Source organism: Nomascus leucogenys, chromosome 22a (genome assembly GCF_006542625.1).
Source record: "Nomascus leucogenys isolate Asia chromosome 22a, Asia_NLE_v1, whole genome shotgun sequence".
Taxonomy (NCBI): domain Eukaryota; kingdom Metazoa; phylum Chordata; class Mammalia; order Primates; family Hylobatidae; genus Nomascus; species Nomascus leucogenys.
Genome location: NC_044402.1, coordinates 9,039,534 through 9,061,229, shown reverse-complemented (window position 1 = coordinate 9,061,229; position 21,696 = coordinate 9,039,534). Strand labels below are relative to the sequence as shown.

Here is a 21,696-nt window from a genome sequence, read left to right as displayed (position 1 = left end):
ATTAGTGCAGTTCCTGGCAAATGCTTCAAACTCAATAAATGGAAGCTGCCATTGTCACTGTCATCATCATCATTGTTATCATCATCACCACCACTGATGTCATTATCAGGAGGAAGAAAAGAAGGAAACATTTTCTAGGCTTTTAAAACTTCTTTCATCCACTTCTGACCTCAGAATAATTACAATAATCTATTATTGTGTCATAATATCTAAAAAAACCTATCTCGACCATTGTGGGAGGAACCATATTAGTTCAGCAGAGTAGCTGGGTTCATGCTGCCTTCTCTACCTTCTCAGGCTTCTCTGTGAGGCCTGGTGGAACGATTTACTCTTCTTCCTGCATTCTTACTGTGGAGTCTGTGTACCTCCAGTTAGCTCTTGCCTCGTTACCCTTTCCTGTGTCAGCAGCTGTGATTGATATCAGGATGGACTCGAAGTCAGGCAGCTCTATTGCCACTAGCAGTGTGACCTTGAGCAAATCAGTTCATTTCACTGAGGCTTTGTCTCTTCATCTGGACACTGGGGTCATATCACCCACCTCACAAGGTTACATGAGATGGTTTTCCCAGCATGTAATAGGTTCTCATAAACATCATAGTTACTAGAATTAGTGGACGTATCTGGTTTTCCCACTGTATTATAAATGTGTTAAGGACTATATTAGTCTGCTCTCACGCTGCTAATAAAATCATACCTGAGACTGGGTAATTTATAAAGGAAGGATGTTTAATTGACTCACAGTTCTGAATGGCTGCAGAGGCCTCAGGAAACTTACAGTCATGGCAAAAGGGGAAGCAAACACACCTTCTTCACAGGGTGGCATCAAGGAGAAGTATGAGTGAGGGGGAGAAGCCCCTTATAAAACGATCAGATCTCTTGAGAACTCACTCCTACCCATGACATGTGGGGATTATGGGAACTATAATTCAAGATGAGATTTGGGGGGGGACACAGCCAATCCATATCAGACACTCTGCCTGACACATGGTGGATCCTCCAAAGTCCTTGCTAAAAGGGAAATAAAGGTTCTGGGCACTTGGGATGAGATAAAGCATCAAGAGCAGGTGGGGGAGTACAAACCAGGGTCAGGGTACTCAGAAGACCCTGATCACATTCTGCCCCTCACTCCTCTTTCCTTTCCTTTCTCCCAGGAAGTAATATTTTCTTGGGCTTTTCTTAGGCCACTTACACTGAGTAAGGACACCCTAGCGACTTTGTTCTGGATAGATCAAAGCCCTTCTCAAACATTACCTCATCTGCTTCCCATCAGCCTGGGGTGGCAGAGAGCTGGTTGGCCCAGAATGATTGTTTCCATTCTACAGATGAAAACAACAAGGACAAGGATGCATAAACTGACTCATGGGTTGAATCAGTGCTCCTGGGCAGCCCGCCAGGACAGTGTTGCTTCCTAATGACTATGGCGTTTGTTTGAAGTTTATAGATTGAGTTTCTGCCACGGTGGAGCCAACACCAACCTCCTCACACTTACCCAAAGTGCCTGGATTATTTTTATTTCTCTATACCTTTGTGTTAGGGCTCCCATAGATGGAAAAAAAAAAAAAAAGGAACTCTGGAGTCTGACTATGCAGCAAGTCAATACAGATCCCATGTATCAATTTTTAGTTGGTTTGCCTTTACAGGGAAGCTGGAAAATTTTTATTCACTAAGTCACCCTGCTTCATCCATGATGACCCCTTAACCAGGAATCTCAGTACTAGGCTATGATAGCATTCTGTACAAGTCTCCACCACTGTGCTAAAATTATTTCTTTGTAAGAATTGTCCTCATGTATTGAGGCTGGGCATAAAGGGGCAGTAAAAAGAACATTTGGAAGTAGATTCAGGGGACCAAGAATCATTGTCTAAATTCTTTGAGATTTTTTCCCCTCTAAGAATTGGGGAAATAATATGTGTGAAAAATCACAGTGCCTGACGAATAGTAGGGCCTCCTTAAACATTAAACCAGAATCCCTGGAATTTGGCTCAATCTCTGGCTCACAGTAAGTGCTCTGTAAACATTTGTTTGGACTGTATAGATATTTTGAATATATGGCAGGATTATTTTTATGAACCTTTCCTACCTAGTTCAATTCTTAATTTCTTCTTCTTTTTTTTTCTTTTTCTTTTTCTTTTTGTTTTTTTTGAGACGGAGTCTCACTCTGTCGCCAGGCTGGAGTGCAGTGGCATGATCTCGGCTCACTGCAACCTCCGCCTCCTGGGTTCAAGCGATTCTCCCGCCTCAGCCTCCTGAGTAGCTGGGATTACAGGTGCCCGCCACCACACCCAGCTAATTTTTTGTATCTTTAGTAGAGACGGGGTTTCACTATGTTGGCCAGGCTGGTCTCAAACTCCTGACCTCGTGATCTGCCAGCCTCGGCCTCCCAAAGTGCTGGGATTACAGGTGTGAGCCATCAGTTCTTAATTTCTAAAGCCCACCAACAGCAAGTCCTCACTGGTCAATCTTATGTATGACCCTGATCTTGATACCAAGCTATCAACTCACAAAAACGTGTCGAGAGTCTCCTAGCTTCGAGAGTTGTATCCCCATCTATAGCATTTCAGACGTGTTGTCTCTGTGACAGCAGCTTGGACTGGTGTCCTGCCATGCTCTGCACTGGGAAGACATCTCAGCATGTGTGGATGATGTTGTAGGTGCTGGCAACTGCCTTGGAACAGGGCTGCACTTAAGGAGTGTTTAACAGTGAGCCATCAGACGAAGGGTGCCAGGGCCAAGAGCTCCAGAATAAATACATTCCATTCTCACCTTACACTGTTGCTGATTTAATTGTGCTTTAAGGTCAGCCAATTGTCAACCCAGTGTGGAAACAGGGACATTTCTTCATATGTCTATTGTGAGGTTAGGGGAACATGGTCACACTGTGACGGATAAGTCCTGTTCCAAGTTTTCTTAGCGTGTGTGTGTGTGTGTGTGTGTGGTGTGGGTGTGTGTGTGTGGGAGTGGGTGGGTGTGGGTGTGTGTGGGTGTGGGTGGTGTGGGTGTGTGTGGGTGTGGGTGTCTGTATGTGTGTGGGTGTGTGTGGGTGTGTGTGTAGGTGTGTGTGGGTGTGAGTGTGGGTGTGTGTATGTGTGTGGGTGTGTGTGGGGGGTGGGGGTTTGTGTGTGTATGGGTGTGGGTGTGTGTGGGTGTGGGGGTGTGTGTGGGGTGTGTGTGGGTGTGTGTGTGGGGGTATGGGTGTCTGTGTGTATGGGTATGTGTGTGGGTGTGTGTGTGGGGGTGTGTGTGGGTGTGGGTGTGTGGCTGTGGGTGTAGGGGTGTGTGTGTGGGGGGTGTGTGGGTGTGTGTGTCTTTCTCTCAGTGGATTCTGGCCACAGAGTCTTGCTGGGGGATTCCACACCCATGAGATGTGTGAATCTTGAGACTTTTTTGCTGACAAATTTTAGTGAGTGCTCACCTTGCCCATGTTCTGTTACGGTCTCAACAGGAAGCAGATGACATAATTCGAAATAGGATAATCTGAGAAAGGTTATTTGCAATGAGACTATTTACAATGGGGGTAGGAACCACGAGGGAGGGAGCAGTAACTTGTGGGTCAGCAGCAGCCGTGACGTTATCACTTCCAGACCTGAGGCACAAAGGGAAGGGCTATTACCGCAAAGTGGAGGGAGGGCCAGGGAGAAGTGACCTTCAGCTGAGGGACCTGCCAACTGGAGGTGACCCTGCCAGTAAGGATCCAGGGGCTTAACCTACTCTAACCAACCTTTCTTTTTCCTCCAATCTTCTGTGGGGTTCTCCCCTGGGCACACTCCAAAGCCGGGGAGCACAGGGAGCACGAAGTAATTTGTAGAGGTCAGCCTCCTGGGGCAGAGGGCAGGCAGGAGAAGTATTTGGAGCAGATGAGAGCATCTGGAGGGGAAAATGTAAGACATCAGGCACTATATTGCCCTGTCTAATGGACAGAGTGATTCCAGGTTTTGTAGGGACTGAAGCTCACATAATTTTGGGGGATCTACTTTAAGAAAAATCAGCTGGGTGTGGTGGCTCACGCCTGTAATTCTAGCACTTTGGGAGGCCGAGGCGGGGTGGATTGCTTGAGCTCAGGAGTTCAAGACCAGCCTGGGCAACATGGTCGAACCCTGTCTCTACAAAAAATACAAAAATTAGCCAGGAGTGGTGGCCTGTGCCTGTAATCCCAGCTACTCAGGGGGTTGAGGTGGGAGGATTGCTTGAGCCCAGGAGGTCGTGGCTGCAGTGAACCGAGATCGCGCCAATGCATTGCAGCCTGGGTGACAAAGTGAGACTATATCTTAAAAAAAAAAAAAAAGAAAAAGAAAAGTAAAATCGACAAATAAAAAACCCCCAAAGCTACGTAAACTCATTGAGGGACCTGTGCAAGTGAGGTCCTGAAGCTTACGCTTCATATGCTTCATTGTTAATCTCCCTCTGCCTGTGACTTCAGTGATTTTGACCTAGAACAATGACCTAGTGCCCAATAAGCTCTCAGTCTCACGGATGATGGAGACTTAGCTGATTATAATAAACATAACGCGGCTGGGCGCGGTGGCTCACGCCTATAATCCCAGCACTTTGGGAGGCCAAGGCGGGCGGATCACAAGCTCAGGAGATCGAGAGCATCCTGGCTAACACGGTGAAACCCCGTCTCTACTAAAAACGGAAAAAAGTTAGCCGGGTGTGGTGGCGAGTGCCTGTAGTCTCAGCTACTCGGGAGGCTGAGGCAGGAGAATGGGGTGAACCCGGGAGGCGGAGCTGGCAGTGAGCCGAGACTGTGCCACTGCACTCCAGCCTGGGCGACAGAGCGAGACTCCTTCTCAAAAAAATAAATAAATAAAAAAAAATAATAAACACAACGCAAACTGTGGCATACGTTGATTACAGATGAAACACTGCAGAGGATTAGGTAGACATTGAGATAGGCTTTGAAATAGGCTTCGAAAAACAGGTAGGATTTAGACACATATCAATGAGTGGGCAGAATAATACTAATACTATCTGCTATTTATTGAGCACCAACTAAGTTTAAAGTACTGCCTATAGATTATTTCATTTAATCCTAACAGAAACAGGAAACTTATTTTACACCCAACTCTCTGCCAACACACTTAATAAATCAAGCTACTACGAACAAGGCTGTAAACCATATATTCTAGAAGGCTAGGGAGCAGAAGGAGGGGGATCGCCCTTTGCCGCTAAGAGACTCCAACTCCCAGGATGCCTTGGGAGCGCTGGACCACAGCTCCCGGCATTCCCGGGGAGGCGCGGGGCTAGCGTAGCCTCCGCCCCGCGCCCCGTGTTCCCGCTCGTCCCGCCCATTCTCGTCGCCTCCGAGCCAATGGGAAGGCTCCATACTGCAGGGTGAGAAGGGGCCGGCGCAGCTGCCGAGTTGCGAGTCGGCGAAAGCGGCGGGAAGTTCGTACTGGGCAGAAGGCGACCGGTCTGCGGCTTAGGGTAGGGAGGCCGCAGGCGACACGGCTCGAGGACTCGCGTGCCGAGCCGGGGGCGTGGAGGCGGGCGGCCGGGGGCTGGGGCCGGCACTGGGTCTTCCGGGCGGCCTGTGGGTCCGCCGGGGTGCGGGAGTCGCCCTCAGCCCCAGCCGCCCCGCGGGACCGCGCTCCGCCGCGTGGCTTCCGCCTGCGCGAGCGTCCGCTCCTTCCTTGTCTCGTTCAGGCCCCGCAGGCGCCCCCGGGGATGCCTGGACTGGCCAGGCCGGCCCCTATCTGAGCTCCACGTTCTGGACGCGCGTGGTGTCGCGGCCGAGCTCGCAAACGCCGCCTCGGGCCTCGCCGGGAAGCCGGGTCTGTCAGGCGGGGCTCCGGGTGAACAGCGCAGGCGAGGCCCCTGCCCCGCGGAGCTCACTCTCTAGAAGGGAAGCAACACGCGCAGCTGCGATGTTTTGCGGATATGGAAATGCCTTCTTAGAAACGGGACAGGCAATTGCGGGCTAGAGAAATGGGGGCGAGGCTCTTTAGGTTAGGTGATCCGGGAGGGCATCTCAGAGGATGTGACCTTTGACTTGAGACCTGAGAGGGGAGAGGGAGGCTGACCCCTGAGGGTGGCAGCCAGGCCTGGGGACCGCGAGGCCGCCCGTTATTTCCGTGTCACGTCGCGGGGAGGCCCCGTGATCTTGTACTTGAGGGTCTGCCTGGTGCAAGGCAGTTAGAGCCGCTTGTGGGTTTTGCAAGGGACTTTCATACCCGTTTGACAGTTTCTCCTCAGTTCTGTCCTTACCTGGCAGGGCGGCATATTTTACTGTTGCGGCTCCATTCAGGGGCCACGCGTAGTTTTTCCTACCACCGAAATAGTGTTGTGGTTCTCGTCTCAAAACTCTTAGGTGGTAGAATTAAATTCGACAGACAGCAGCAGAGTCAGACACTATAGGTTCCTATTGAGGCCACCCATTTTTCTGATGTCCTTTCTTTCAAGTCACCCGTTTTTGTTTTCCTTTGTATAGACTCTTCCCTTCCCCTTCTTGTGTCCCTTTCTTGGAACAACTTGGAAATACAGTTTGCTATTGGGAGGATGTTGGTTTTAGGGAACTGTCGAAGAACTTCATTAATTTTTATTGTGTGTGTGTTTTTCTTCTTTTTTTTTTTTTTTAAACTGGAATTGCCCATCTGTTGAGACTGAAATTCAAAAGAGTAAAAAAAATGTAGGGCAGCGTTTATTTTCAAGAGTTCACAATAAAGGCACCTTTCTTTATGACATGCTGAGCATGATACTTTGGGGGAGAATTTAATCTACAATTTTGAAGCATTTTCAGAGGGAAGCAAGGGTTCTTTATATAGTCATTTTATGTAGGTTACGTGTATGTTCTTCAAAATGGCATGTAGTGATTGGAATTAAATTTCTGGGTAGATAAGATTATGTTCATCTGTTACCTATAGAAGGGAATGTAACTTAAGTAGTCACTTAATAATAGCTTTCTCTGTTGATGCTACCACAGATGGTATTCTCTACATCTCAACATTGCTGATCAGATTCTGTGTTAATACAGTAACACAACTTGAATTTAATAACAATAAACTTGTGTTAGGCGTTACTGTCAATTTAGTTCTGGTATCCAGTACAAATACCAGTTTTATAGTGCAATGTCTTCTTGTTATGCTCAGTGCTGCAAAAATTATGAGAGGATATTTGTTAAACAAATGAGATAATGGAGTAATGTGTTAAGCATAGAGCCTGGCATATAGTAAGTTAGTAAGTGCCCAGGAAATGGTTATATGGAAAGCTTATGCTAAGTTTTATTCCAGTATGCAAGTGTATATTTTAAAAATAACAGTAATGCATTCAAAATGTTGACAGACGCTAAAATTAAATTTCTTAAAGGAAATAGGCCAGCTTTTTTTTAACTTTGAGAACTAATGTGAAATAATAATAAATATATAAGTGAAATGTCCCAGATGTCTAGAAATGAAAAAACAAGATTTTAATTTTGACAGCTATATTTTTTTTTCTTAAAAGCATCCCTAATAAGATATAATGTACTATGATTAGGATTATGATTTGAAAAATAAAACTTTAAAAATATTTTTGATTTGAAAAACAAAACTTATTTGGAAATGAAGCGAAGCTTTAAGATTTACCTTATATCAAATGAAGGATGTCTCCTGAATTTATGCAAATGTGCAAATGCTTATATCTCCATAGATCAGGCAGTGAGCCTAATGGGAATTAAATGCTGCCTCTTTGTGCGTGTGAGTGAGGCTTTCATGAAAATTGCTCTTGATGGGTTCTGAGAATGGATTGGTAGCTGAATAGGACTGGAGAATATTTTTCAGACTGGTAGGATATTTTACATGCTTGCCAGGGTTATTTTTCGGAGTAAGAAGAAATGGACTCATTTATTCAGCAGAGATCACGTGCCCCCTATTTGCAAGGAATTGTGCTAGGTGCAAAGTCTATTCTTGCTATTGTAGTGTTTTGCTGAAGCAAGTTTTCTTTGTTTTAAATTAATGTACGTCTTTTTTTTTTTTCTTTTTTTAACTTTATCTAGCATCCAGCACAGAATAATCCAATAAATGTGTAGGGCACATTTGAAAAACTGCACTATTAATGTTAAAATGTAGAAAATGTTTAATAAAGGTACAAGAGTAATTTAAAAGGGTGATAGAACCCTAATAAAACATTTTGGTAGGTGTTGTAACCAAGATGTATTTTTACTCTAGGATAAGTTTGGCTCTTTTGATCAAAATTCCTGTGAATATATTTCTACTTGCCGTTATAAAGATGCAGAGGGCTGTGTCCTTTGAATTTTTTCCCTTTGGTGCTTGAATGATATTTAAGCACCCAGCATTCTGAAGTTGCTATTTTGAAGTAATTTCATGCACTTTCCCAATTACTCCTGCTCCATCTCTCCTAATGTTGTCTTAAATCTTTGCACTCAAATTCAAGCACATCCTACTCCTCTTGTTCTGAGTGACATATGGGCAACACTTTAAAAAAGAAAAGCTCTCTAGAAAATCTAGAGAGGTACGAGCGATAGCCCTTCTCCCATGTTAGGAGTTAGATTTTTAGTATTCATCAATAAATACTAATGAGAAGAAACTGCTCTACTTTTACCAACATTTTTCAGGAAATTTATTAAGAATTTTCTTAGCCACAGTATCTTTGTCAGCTTGGAAACATATATGTTGTGTGAATCACATTTATTTAGTCTTTAGGTAAGTATATGGATTTTGATGATTCTTTGCAGTTACTCCTGTCTCTCTATGGGTCTCCCGCCCATAGGATGGGAACCAGTGCTCTAGGATTTGAAAATTAAGGTAGATACTGTTCACACTGGCAAATATTTAAGATGAATATTAAATGTGTATACCAAAATGTTTATTGGTAAGTCTTATTCATTAAATGGGAAGATATACTAGATGAAGTAATAATTAAATTGCAAGGTAATTTGAGATTTGGGAATGTTCTGTCATATACTTTTAAAGCAAATATCATACTGATAATGGAAGGACACGTGTCGTGTGGATCTCAGTATCAGGAGCAATATAGTTGGTCCTGCAGGGGACTAAACATGAGAACTGAAAGTCATTAGGAACACAAGCAGCCCCATTCCACTGTTTCAGGGACCTTATAATTTCTTTCTGCGTATTTATTTTCTTTTCTTTTTGAGGACTGTCTGTCTGGCTGTTTGTGTGTCGGCAGATATGTCTGCTCTAGACTTAGATTCTTGCTTTAAGAATCCAAAAGAGATTGCATTATCTAATTGTCATTTATGTCTAAAATTAAACAAACCATGAAGTTAGACATAGCTAAGATAACCACAGCTTTATTTCAGGTTAATTGCTTTTCTTAGATTGTTTTTATCAAGTGACAGCTAAAGAAAAGTCATCATTTGATGACACTAAGTATTAATGCATTGTGATTGTGTTTCACAATATTAAGTGTTAGAAAGAACTGTTAGACCTTAAGTTATAGATTGTGTCTGGAAGACCTAGGGAGAGAAACTTTTACTGTTTCTACTGTAGTCTTTAGAGTTGCTTTTTTCACGTCTTATTGCAGTTTACTATGTAATTTGGCAACAGCTATCAACATAGAGATTATATGTAATTACAGTGTACCCTTGAACAACTCAGGGGTTGGGAGTGCTGACCCCCACGCAGTTGAAAATCCACGTATAAGCTTTGACTCCTCAAAAGCTTAACCACTCATAGCCTGTTGACCAGAAGCCTTACCAATAGCATAAACAATTGATTAACACATATTTGTATGTTATATGTAGTATATGTTATATTCTTACAGTACAATAAGCTAGAGAAAATGTTATTAAGAAAACCCTAAGAAAGAGAAAATATATTTATTTATTCATGAAGCGGGAGTGGACCATCAAAGGTCTTCATCCTCATTGTCTTGGTGTTGAGTAGGCTCAGGAGGAGGAACTAGAGGAGAGGTTGGTCTTGCTGTCTTGGAGTGGCAGAGGCAGAAGAAAATCTGTGTATAAGTGGACCTGCACAGTTCACACTCATGTTCTTCAAGGGTCAGCTGTATACATTTTTTTCTTAGAGGTAATCTGTTATTTGGGAATGAGGAAAAGAGTTTAAAATTCATTTTTTAAAAATAAGTTCAGATTATAACATTTAAGAAGTTTAATCTTGTTTTTTCAGACTTGCAGAAAATACTTTAGAAATGCTGACTCTAAAATTTATCTTTCATATGTTGCTGGTAGGAATGTAAAATGATATAACCACTCTGGAAATTAGTTTGACAATTTCTCGGAAAGTTAAACATACATTTGACACACAATCCAGCAGTTGCACTCCTGAGCCTTTATCCTAGAGAAATAAAAACTTAACGTTCACAAAAAAACCTGTACATGAATGCTCGTAGCAGCCTTGTTTGTAATAGCTAAAAACCAGAAACAACTCACATGTCCTTCAGTGGGTGAATGGTTAAATAAAATGTGATAGTCTTGCGGTAGAACACCATCATCAAAAAAAGAAACAAACTGTTGGTACATGCAGCAACTTGGATGGAGTTTAAGGGCATTGTATTGAGTGAAAAAAGCCAGTCTCAGAGGTTGTATGATTCCACTTATATAGCATTCTCAAAATGACAAAATTATAGAAATGGAGAACAGACCGTTTTGCTGGGGTTAGGGCTGACTTTCTTTGAGATGATAGAACAGTTCAGTGTCTTGTTTGTGGTGATGGTTACGTGAATCTGTACACATGACACAATGTCCTAGAATTAGACACACAAAAGAATGTAAAAGCTGACATTTCAATAAGTAGTTCAATGATGAATATTGTATTAGTGTCACTTTCCTGCTTTTGATAATTACACAGTGCTTGTCCATTTTATGGCTGTATCACATTTAACCATTGACCCATGGAAGGCCATGTGGTTTGTTTCTGGTTTTTGGTGATTGCAGGTAAAGCTGCAATGAACATTAATGTACAGGTTCTTGTGTGACTGTAAGTTTTAATTGTTCTAGAATAAATATCTAGAAGTGCAACTGTTGGGTCATATAGTGATGAAATCTTGAGCCCTCTTATTCTGTCCCAGGTGGGGTGTGAATCATCCCTTTGTCCAGCATATCCACACTGTATACACTACCCACCAGCTAGTCACTCACTCTTGGCTATCAGATTGACTGGTATCTTGGTGCTTATGTTTGAGAATCCCTTATTGTACTTAGTAATGACCCCAAGTGCAAGACTAGTGATGCTGGCATTTTTTTTTTTTTTTTTTTTTTTTTTTGAGACAAGTCTCTATCTTGTCCCCCAGGCTGGAGTGCAATGGTGTGATCTCAGCTCACTGTAACCTCTGCCTCCCAGGGTCAAGCGATTATCTTGCCTCAGCCTCCCTAGTAGCTGGGATCACAGGTGCCTGCCGCCACACCCGGCAAATTTTTGCATTTTAAGTAGAGACAGGGTTTCACCATGTTGGCCAGGCTGGTCTCGAACTCCTGACTTCAGGTGATCCGCCTGCCTCGGCCTCCCAAAGTGCTGGGACTGCAGGACTGAGCCACCGCGTCTGGCTGCTGACATATTGTTACTCTATCTTAGTATTGTTGTTAATCTCTTAACTGGCTCTAATTTATAAATTAAACTTCATCGTAAGTATGTCTATCTAATGTATGTATAGGAAAAAACATATTTAGGTAGGGTTTGATACTCTCCATGCTCTCCACCATTTAAGGTATCCACTGAGGGCTTTGGAATGTGTCCCTCACAGATGAAGGGGAGGGCTGCTGTATTTGAGAGATACAGTTTCTCCACATCCTCACTACCATTTGGTATTGGTGATATTTTTTGTGTGCACTGGTATCTTGTTATGGCTTTAATTTGCATCCTAATGGCTGATGATTTCATGTGCTTATTTGCCATTCATATTTTTTTTGGTAATTTGTCTGTTCAAGCCTTTTACCCGTTTTGTGATTGGTTTGTTTTCTTACTGATTTTAGAGCATTCTTTATATGTTGTGTATACAAAATCCTTTGCCAAATATATGATTTGTAAATATATTCTCTCAGTCTCTGGCTTGTCTTTTCATTCTCTTACAGTGTCTTTAGCAGCAAAAAAGTTTTAAATTTTGATAAAGTCCAACTTCTCAATATATGGATCGTGTTTTTAGTTCCTATCTTAGAACTCTCTGCCTAACTCTAGGTCAGGAGGATGTTCTCATTTTTTCTTCTAAGTGTTTTATCCTTATACGTCTTACATTTAGATCCGTGATCCTTTTTGGTTTCATTTTTGCACAGGATGTGAGATTTAGATCTTGGTACATTTTTCTTTTCCTTTTGTCCATGGATGTCCAGTTGTTCCAAAACCATTTGTTGAAAAGTCTACCCTTTTTCCATTCAATAAGTTTTAAAAATCAAAAATCAGTTGGCCATATACTGTAAATTAGATATCAAAACAAAGACAGGAAGAAATGAATGAGCAATTAAGTATTAATAAATACAGGTTTATTGAAGGTATAACATGGCTGGAGTCTGGAAAAAGTGGGAAAACATTTTAGAGAATAACATGGGCAAAGATCTGTTCTAGAGAAAATAAGTAAGAACTGGCTGTTTTGGGGAGTCATGCAAGTGAAGGGAAGTAGAGAAGTAAAGGAAGGATCATTGGTTCATGAAAAAGAAAGAGTATATAAACTTCTAGCTAGATTGAAGCATTTGTAATCAGTTTCATTGGCTATTAGGAAGGTGCTGTTTATTCTTAGTCAGGAAAATGGTATGATAGAAATGGTATTAAAGAGAAGTTGTTTTAGGACCATTTGTGACAGCGATACATTGGTAGGAAGAACGGGATATAATCGTGACCCTTGACTTACTACTTTGTATTACAGATATCTGCCAGAAAGCTAAAAAAGTGGTGTTACTTCAGAATGTTATAAATTCCTAGTATTTTCTAGAAGGCAATGGTAGATTTCAAACTTTTGCTGCTGTCCTCAGTGACGGATATGGAGAAGTCAGCAGGACTTCCAAACTGTTTTGTATTTATGCTACTGTTATTAAGTTGTACATGTGGGAAAAAGAGTAGTTTCTGTTGGCTCATTGTTGATGTGGGTGACATTCCTTACCAGGCCTGAAAAGAGTCCAAGAGTTGAGCAACTGAAATGATAAAAACATAAAGAGTTCATAAATCGGTCCAATGAGGAAAAGTTAATGGGATCAGATTTATTTATCATGGCAAAGAGGAGACTCAGGGGTTATTTAATCAGTGTGTGCTGATACTTGTATGTGAAGAACTATACAGAGAATGATGATGACCAGCTGTTCTTCAAAATCCTGAGGACTGCATAAGAACAAATGGCTCAAATTGCAGCTTTAAGGTTTTGGTCTTAGGGAAGAATTTCCAGACAGTAAAGACATTATATGTTTCATGTGAGATATTAAAGGATACACTAGAAACCTAGATGTAGTATAGAAACATTTTGCTTATAGTCAGGGGGATGTGAAAGATAACAGATCTGTGTTTTTGCCCTTGAGTCCTATTAAATTCATGAGCGAAAGTACTCACTTTGCATTTTGTTAGCGCCTACTTCAGTTGTTAGTTTCTTTCTCCATGCAAATTATACCCTTCCCCTCCCCCACGATTTATCTGTGGGGATCTCTTTGGTTTCTGCTTTCTTTTGTGCATTTAAGAGATTATCATGGCTGTGGATTAAACTTAAGTCATTTTAAAAATAATCAGTCAACAAATAGAACCTGTATAGTGTCGAACTACTAGAAATCAATGCATTTCTGTTCCTATGTAGAACATGGAGAAATGTATCATCCCATTAAGAAAAAAATCAGTGATGACTTGTTGAGGCAAGGATTTTACAGTGTTAAGAGGTTACCATTGACACGTGTTAATGAAAGAAGGGCAGTGTTAAAAGCTTTCATGCAACAACTCACATGTTTTTAGAGTACCTGTTCTGTTTGATTTAACTTCCTTATTCTGATTCTTTTCTACTTGTCTAGATCTTTTTTTCCATTGAAATGTTGAGATTGACCAAGAATATTTCACTTGTGATTGCAGCCCTTCAGTGTTATCACAGAGAATTTTTCTTTCTTTTTTTTTTTTTTTTTTTCTGCAGAAGAGCAAGCTCTTATAGTGCTATGCAAGCTGCCCATTTAAAACTATCATTGCTTGGCACCTATGCCCTAGTGACAGTTTGACCAGCATGTGAGCAGGCATACTGCCATCCTGACAGATGGGCGTGAGTATAGGCAGCCAAGAAACCATGTATCTGCATCTAGTGTATTTGTTAAGGGCAGGATTCCCAGTCGGGGATGTTCAAACGTCTGTCCATCCTGAGCTTTCACGCCTATGGATAAAGGGATGTCATCATTAATCCCAGCTTCCATGGGTATATAAGAGCTTCTTGGCTCTTTCAGAAGTAGGCAGTTGGGGACAATCAGGATAATTGTTCTCTTCTTCATCACAGGACTACTTCAAATAATCCTTTCCTCTTTCTCCTAGCCAGCTAGGTTTACAGTGAGTACAAACCTGTTCAGACATTGTCCTGATACTTGTGCAATATGTGCTGGTTCATTTCTTTTCCAGAGTGTGAAAGCTTTGAAAGTCATTTGATGTTTATGCTTTGGACAGTGACATATAAAATTGGATCAGGTAGATCTAGTTCAAATATTGACTGCTGTGTGACATTAGAGCAATTCAATTTAGCATCAAATCAAGGTAAAATAATACCTGTCTTAGAGTTGTTGAGAGAATTAACTGCAAACTGTATACATGAGTCATTTGGTGTAATGTCTGGCCCACAGTAAGTGTTCAATAAATGTTTGTCATCATCATTTTCACTTTGATACACCTGAAGATATTTTTCTCTGGAGAGGTATCTGAAACAAAACTTTTTTCAATTCACTCTCACTTCCCATCATTCCCCTCCCTCCCTCCCTCACTTCCTTCCTTCCCTCCTTCCCTTCCTCTCGCTCTGTCAACCAGGCTGGAGTGCAGTGGTGCGATCATAGCTCACTGCCACCTTGATTTCCTGGGAGCAAATGATCCTCCTCCTGAGTAGCTGGAATGACAAGCCACCATTCCTGGCCCACCATTCTTGTGACATCATCACATGGTCTGGTCTATGATGAAATGCCTCCAATGACAGAGAACTCACTACCTCTAGGGCAGAATTTCTCAGCCATGGGACTGTTGACATTTTACCTGGGTCGTTGTTTGTTCTCTGCACTGTGGGATGTTTACTAGCATCTCTGGCTACAGAGACAAAATCATCTCTGGTTGAGAACCACTGCTCTAGAGACAGCCTATCCTATTTTTATTAAAGTTTTGACCGTTAGAAAGTTCTTTCTTACATTGAGTGGAAGTCTACTTTTTTCTTCTACTCACTTCTGCCTTTTGGAGAAATGTAGAACAGGCTGAATCCCTCTTCCACGTAACATCCTTTCAAATATGTGAAAATAGTCATCAAGTATTCTCAGTCTTTTTGATTTGAAACATCTCCAGTTCATTAGCTATTCCTTACATGGCATGGTTTCATGTCAGTTTACCACATTGGTGGCTTTCCTCTTTTTAAAAAAATTTCATTTTAAACTGTAGTGCTTTGAATTGAATTCTGTGCTCCAGACATGGCTTGATAGTGAGAAACAGAGTTGTATCTCTTATTCTAGATATAACACTTTTCTTCTGTGAGTTAAGGGAAGAATATCACCTTCCTTCTTCTACATAATTTATTTTTATTAATATTAGCTATATCCTTTTGTGCCCACAAAATGATTGTGTGGTCATTTTCATTGAACATAAAGTTGAATAAAATCCCTGCATCTATCTAAGCTATGTCTTTTCATCCTGTTTGTATGCATTAGTTTTGGGGTCCAACCATGGGAGCTTATGTTTGTCTTGTTAAATTTCTTTTTATTGAATTTACCTAACTGCAACTTTTAAAGATATTTTGGAATCCTAATTCTTGGTTTAATTGGAAGTTTCCAGCCTAAAAGAACATGTATGTGATGATGCTATGCACTGAGATTGGAAATACAAGAGAAAGAAGTCACTCTGTCTCTCTGTCTCTCTCTCTCTCTCTCTGTCTCTGTCTCTCTCTCCCCCTCTCCCTGTCTCCCTCCCTCCCTCCCTCTCTCCGTATGTGTGTGTGTGTGTGTGCGCATGTGATTGAAAAGAGATTGAGTATGGAAGCCTGGGTAATACCAATATTAAGAGGCAGCTGGGCAGAAAGGAAATAAGAAAGGAGACCAAGAAGTGGTGGTCAAAAAGTTAGGACGAAAATAATAGGAGTATCTTGTAATGCTGGAGTGACTCTGTGTTAAGTACTGTGGTAGATTACTTGAATAAAAAATGAATAGGACATGGTCCCTGCTTTCTGCCCCTGTTTTTGTTTAATTGTTCAGTTTATGGAACTGCCTAGTCAGTCATTCCTGAAGACTTGGAAGTCATCCTTTATTTCTCCCTCATAGCCTTGCCTCTTTGGGTTACCAAGTTCCATTGATTAAAAAAATTGTTTTGAAGTGTAACAAAAGGGTGCACAAGCATCAAGCTCAATTATTTTTAAAGTTTTACAAAGTGAACACCCTGTGATCACCACTACCCAGATGAAGATATTCATTTTCTAGCACTCCAGAAGCCCAGATTATGTGGGGATATCTTGCAGACAGTAGTTACCCCCACCCAAGGTAACCACAATTCTGACTTACATAACTATAGTTTTACCTGGTTTTGAACGCATGTAAATGGAATAATGCCCTCTGGCCTTTTTTTTTTTTGCCTGACTTTTACTCAGTGTTGTGTCTGAGATTCATTCATGTTGTTGCATGTAGTTTGTTATTTTTAAAAATAGCTCTGTAGTTGTGGTTATCCCTGCATAACATATTAGTTTTGATTATTGGTTATTGCATAACACACCACTCCAAACTTAGTGGTGTAAAATAACAACCATTTTATTATGCTCATGAATTCTGTGGATTGGGAATTTGGTGGTTATGGCTTATCACTGCCCTACAATGGTTGGGGTCTAGAATCATTTAGAGGCTTCTCCACTTTCGTGTATGGTACCTTGACTAGAACGTCTAGAAAGCTAGGATCATCTGATACTATTGACCAAACCTACATGTGGGGTCAGGAGGTTTTGCTTTTCACAGCATGTTGGCTGAGTGTCCAGAGGAAGTTTCCTGAGAGTGGCTTATCTTCAGAAGTCATATAATCTCACCTCCACCATACTCTATTGGTTGACAAAGACACAGCCTGCCTGGATTGAAGGGGAGGGGACATAGACCTCATGTCTTTATGAGAGGTGTGTCAAATAATTTGTGGTCATTTTTTAAAACTACCACAAATTACATAGCAAAATTCATTTATTCATTACATTTTAGTTATTTGAATAGTTTCTATTTTGAGGCAATTATGAACAATGTTGCTATAATCATATACATACGTATATGTGTGTATCTTTTGGCATACTTATATATTCATTTTGGTTGGGTACATATGTAGTAGGAGTAGAATTCCTGGTCAAAATGTATATGCATCTAGCTTTCTTTCCTTCTTTTTTTTTTTTTTTCTGAAATGAAGTCTCACTTTGTCACCCAGGCTGGAGTGCAGTGGTGTGATCTTGGCTTACTACAACCTCTGCCTCCCAGGTTCAAGTGATTCTCCTGCCTCAGTCTCACAAATAGCTGGGATTATAGGCACCTGCCACCACGCCTGGCTCATTTTTGTATTTTTAGTAGAGACAGGGTTTCTCCGTGTTGGCCAGACTGGTCTCCAACTCCTGACCTCAAGTGATCTACCTGCTTCAGCCTCCCTAAGTGCTGGGGTTACAGGTGTAAGCCACTGTACCTGGCCACATGTCTAGTTTTAATAGACACCGCCAAACTGTTTTTCATCCTTGTTTACCTATTTATACTTTTACCAACATATGAAAGTTCCAGTTACTCTGCAGCCTTGCTTTCCTTGATATTGTCAGTTAAATATTACAAAAAATTTATCACTAGTGGCTGTATAGAAGATCTCAGTGTGGTTTTCATGGGCATTTCTCTAATGACTGATAATTTGAGCACTTCTTCATATGCTTGTTGGCCATTTGGATACCCTCTGTTATAAAGTTCCTGTTCAAGTCTTTTGTCCATTTTAAACAGATTGGATTGTCTTTTTTCTTATTGAAATGTGGAGTTTATAAGGTATCTGGATATGAATCCTTTGTCAAATATGTGAATTATAAAAATATCTTCCTGTCTTATGGCTTGTCATTTCACTCTCGTAAAGTGATGAACTGAAATTCTAAATTTTAATCAATTCCAGTGTATCCATCTCTTCCTTTATGGGTAGTGTTTTTTTGTGTTTAGGAAGTTTTTGCTACTCCAGGGTGATGAAGCTATTTTCCTTTTTTTTTGAGACGGAGTGTCGCTCTGTCGCCCAGGCTGGAGTGCAGTGGCGCAATCTTGGCTCACTGCAAGCTCCGCCTCCCGGGTTCACGCCATTCTCTTGCCTCAGCCTCTCCGAGTAGCTGGGACTACAGGCGCCTGCCACCACGCCTGGCTAATTTTTTGTATTTTTAGTAGAGACGGGGTTTCACTGTGGTCTTGATCTCCTGACCTCATGATCCGCCCGCCTCGGCCTCCCAAAGTGCTGGGATTACAAGCGTGAGCCACCGCGCCTGGCCTGAAGCTATTTTCTTATGTTATCTTCTAGAAGCTTTAGTATTTTGCCTTTCAGATTTAGGTCAAAGTCCCCAGGAATTTGTTTGTGTGTTGTGAGGTAGGGATCAAGGCTTCTTTTACTTTTATCATATGGTTATCTATACAAGTAGTAGCAGGTGGCATTGGGTATGGTGGACACAAGCCTGGGAGTTAGGATTCCAGTATTCTCCACCTTAGATTACCTTTAATGACCCTTCTGCACTTGGGCATATTCTTAAATCCCTCCTGACTCAGCTTCATTTGTGAAATGAAGGATTTGAATGGAATGTTTTCTGATTTTCATTCTGACTGTGGTTTGCTAGATCTCTACCTACTTTTGTAGTTGTATTGAGGCTTGTTAGAATCTTTTTATATTTAGATTGTGTTATCTAAAATATTCATAACATCTCCCAGCTTTATGTTGTTCCCAGTTCGAATGTGCCATCTAGAACTTAGCTGCTGATGAAAGATAGTTTTATTGATCACATTGGCAAGTCCAAGATCACCTGTTCTTCTGATTTTTTTTTAAATTTTTTTTGAGATGGAGTCCCACTCTGTCGATAGTGCAGTGGCGCTATCTCAGCTCACTGCAACCTCCGCCTCCTGGGTTCAAGTGGTTCTCCCACCTCAGCCTCCCAAGTAGCTGGGATTACAGGCGCACGCCACCACGCCCAGCTAATATTTTGAATTTTTAGTGGAGACAGGCTCTCATCATGTTGGCCAGGCTGGTCTTGATCTCCTGACCTCAAGTGATCCACCCACCTTGGCCTCCCAAAGTGCTGGGATTGCAGGTGTGAGCCACCGTGCCCAGCCTCTGATCTTACTAATATACTGTGTCCCTTGCCAGGAGCTCATCATGCTTTAGTAAGTCATGGTACAAGACACCAATTCCATTAAAAAAAAATTAGCTATCTCCTACAGAAAGGAGCAAATTCCATTTTTGAAAGTCATCTGCACATACTATTCATCTTACTTATCCCTTCCTTCAGTTTCGTACTTGAACTTTTAAGAATCACATACACAGCGTAGAGTTTCATGAATCAGCAGAAGTCATTCAAGATCAGTGAGTTGTAGTCTTGGCAAATTCTGTCTTCCATCTTGGAAAGTGGCATACGTTCCAAATTACTGTATAATATGTTTGTGTCTCTAAGCAGAGTGAGTCAGGAACTACCCTGGATGACAGAACAGAAAATCTACCATTTGCTGGTTTCTTTGTGTTCTTAGTGGCCTGCTTTGAGGTGCTTTTAACCCTTCTTTGAAAAGATTTAGTTTAGTTTCCACAGAACGCTGTAATCCAGTGTAGCTATTTTTCTTTGTTATCCTTGCTATCACATTTTCCCTCTCATTAACCTTTTTTTTTTTAAAGCAAGCAGCTTTAGTGAGATATAATTTACATACTATACAATTCATTCATTAAAAGGTGTAATTCAGTAGCTTTTAGTGTATGCACAGGACTGTAACCATCACCATAATGTAATTTTAGAATGCTTTCATCAGTACTGAAAGAAACCTCCTACTCACTAACAGTCATTCTCCATTCCCTACCTGGTCCACAAGAAACCACAAATAGTTTTGTCTATACATTTATCAATTCTGGAAATTTTACGTAATTGGAATCATACAATATGTAGTCTTTAGTGACCGGTTTCTTAACATGTGTTCAGGGTTCATCCCTGTTGTACATGTGTTAATACTTTATTTCTTTTTATTGCTGAATAATATTCCATTGTATAGATGTACCAAATTTGATTTATCCGTTCATCAGTTGAAGGACTTTGGGGTTGCTTTTACTTTTTGACTATTATGATCAGTGCTGCTATGGACATTTATGTAGAAGTTGTTGTGCGGGTATGTGTTTTCACTTCTCTTGAGTATACCTAGGTAATTCTTTAAGTATTTTAGGGACTACCAAACTTTCCCAAAGTGGCTGTACTGTTTTATATTCTTTTTTTTTTCTTTTTTCTTTTCTTTTTTTTTTTTTTTATTATACTTTAGGTTTTAGGGTACATGTGCACAATGTGCAGGTTTGTTACATATGTATCCATGTGCCATGTTGATTTCCTGCACCCACTAACTCGTCATTTAGCATTAGGTATATCTCCTAATGCTGTCCCTCCCCCCTCCCCCCACCCCACAACAGTCCCCGGAATGTGATGTTTTATATTCTTACTAACAATATGTAAGGATTCAGATCTCTCTAGATCCTACCAAAACTTGTTAACTGTCTTTTTGTTTATATACGTCCTAGTGGGTAGGAAGTGGTATCTCGTTGTGGTCTTGACTTTCATTTCCCTAACAACTAATGATACTGAGCATCTTTTTGTTTGCTTGTTGGTCATTTGTTTATCTGTTTTGGAGAAATGTCTGTCCAAATCCTTTACCCATTTTTAAATTGGCTTAGTTGTCTTTTTGAGTTCATTAACCTTTTAATGTTCACTCTGATTTACTTTTAACTCAAAATGTTTTTTCTTTTTCTTCCATTTTGTTCAGAGACTGTTCGTTCTGTATTAAGCAGGATGGTTAAGAGGGTTTTCAAGCCCTTTTACATTTTCTTGGCAACAGGTTCCATTAGCAACATACATACATGTGAATTACCTTAGATTGGAAAATTTACATCTACTGGTTATTGGAATAGATCATTTGTGGTTCATACTGGTTATATTAATAAAATGAACTCTGCTCCTTTCCCTACAAACTAGTAGGTAAAATGCCTGGCTTTGACTTTAATCCTAGCCTTTCATTTTACAGATAAGGAAAAAAGACCTGGAGAAGTTGGGTCTTGTCTTAAGTTCACAACAGGTAGACCTGGACCATGGCTTTAATTCAGCCCATTCTTAAGAACTATCAGTTGGTTTCACATCACGTGGCAGATATGTTAGACTGAGGGGATACCAAGGTAAGACAGGGTCCTTGATTTGGAGATCCTCACAAACAGTGTCACAAGAGATTGACATATACATAACTAATGGTAATACAGTATCACAATTGCTGTGAATTGTGTACAAGGATGTGTAGTCAGTACAGTGCTCTTAACACTGCCCGGTGCTGACTGGGATTTTCACCTTACTTTCTTTTGCATATAGGCAGAATTAGATTCTTGAGTAGTTGATTTTGTTTGGGTC

At 41.0% G+C, this 21,696-nt stretch overlaps 1 protein-coding gene across 2 annotated transcripts in view; it reads left to right on the top strand.

Moving 5' to 3' along the window:
- Window positions 1-5,280: 5,280 nt before the first annotated feature.
- The window catches only part of VRK1 (VRK serine/threonine kinase 1), an 83,541-nt gene continuing 67,125 nt past the window's right edge, over window positions 5,281-21,696 (top strand). For both annotated transcript variants that reach the window (XM_030803390.1, XM_012498215.2), the window contains exon 1: window positions 5,281-5,424. The gene's annotated coding sequence lies outside the window, so the exon portion shown is untranslated. The remainder of the gene's footprint in view (window positions 5,425-21,696) is intronic.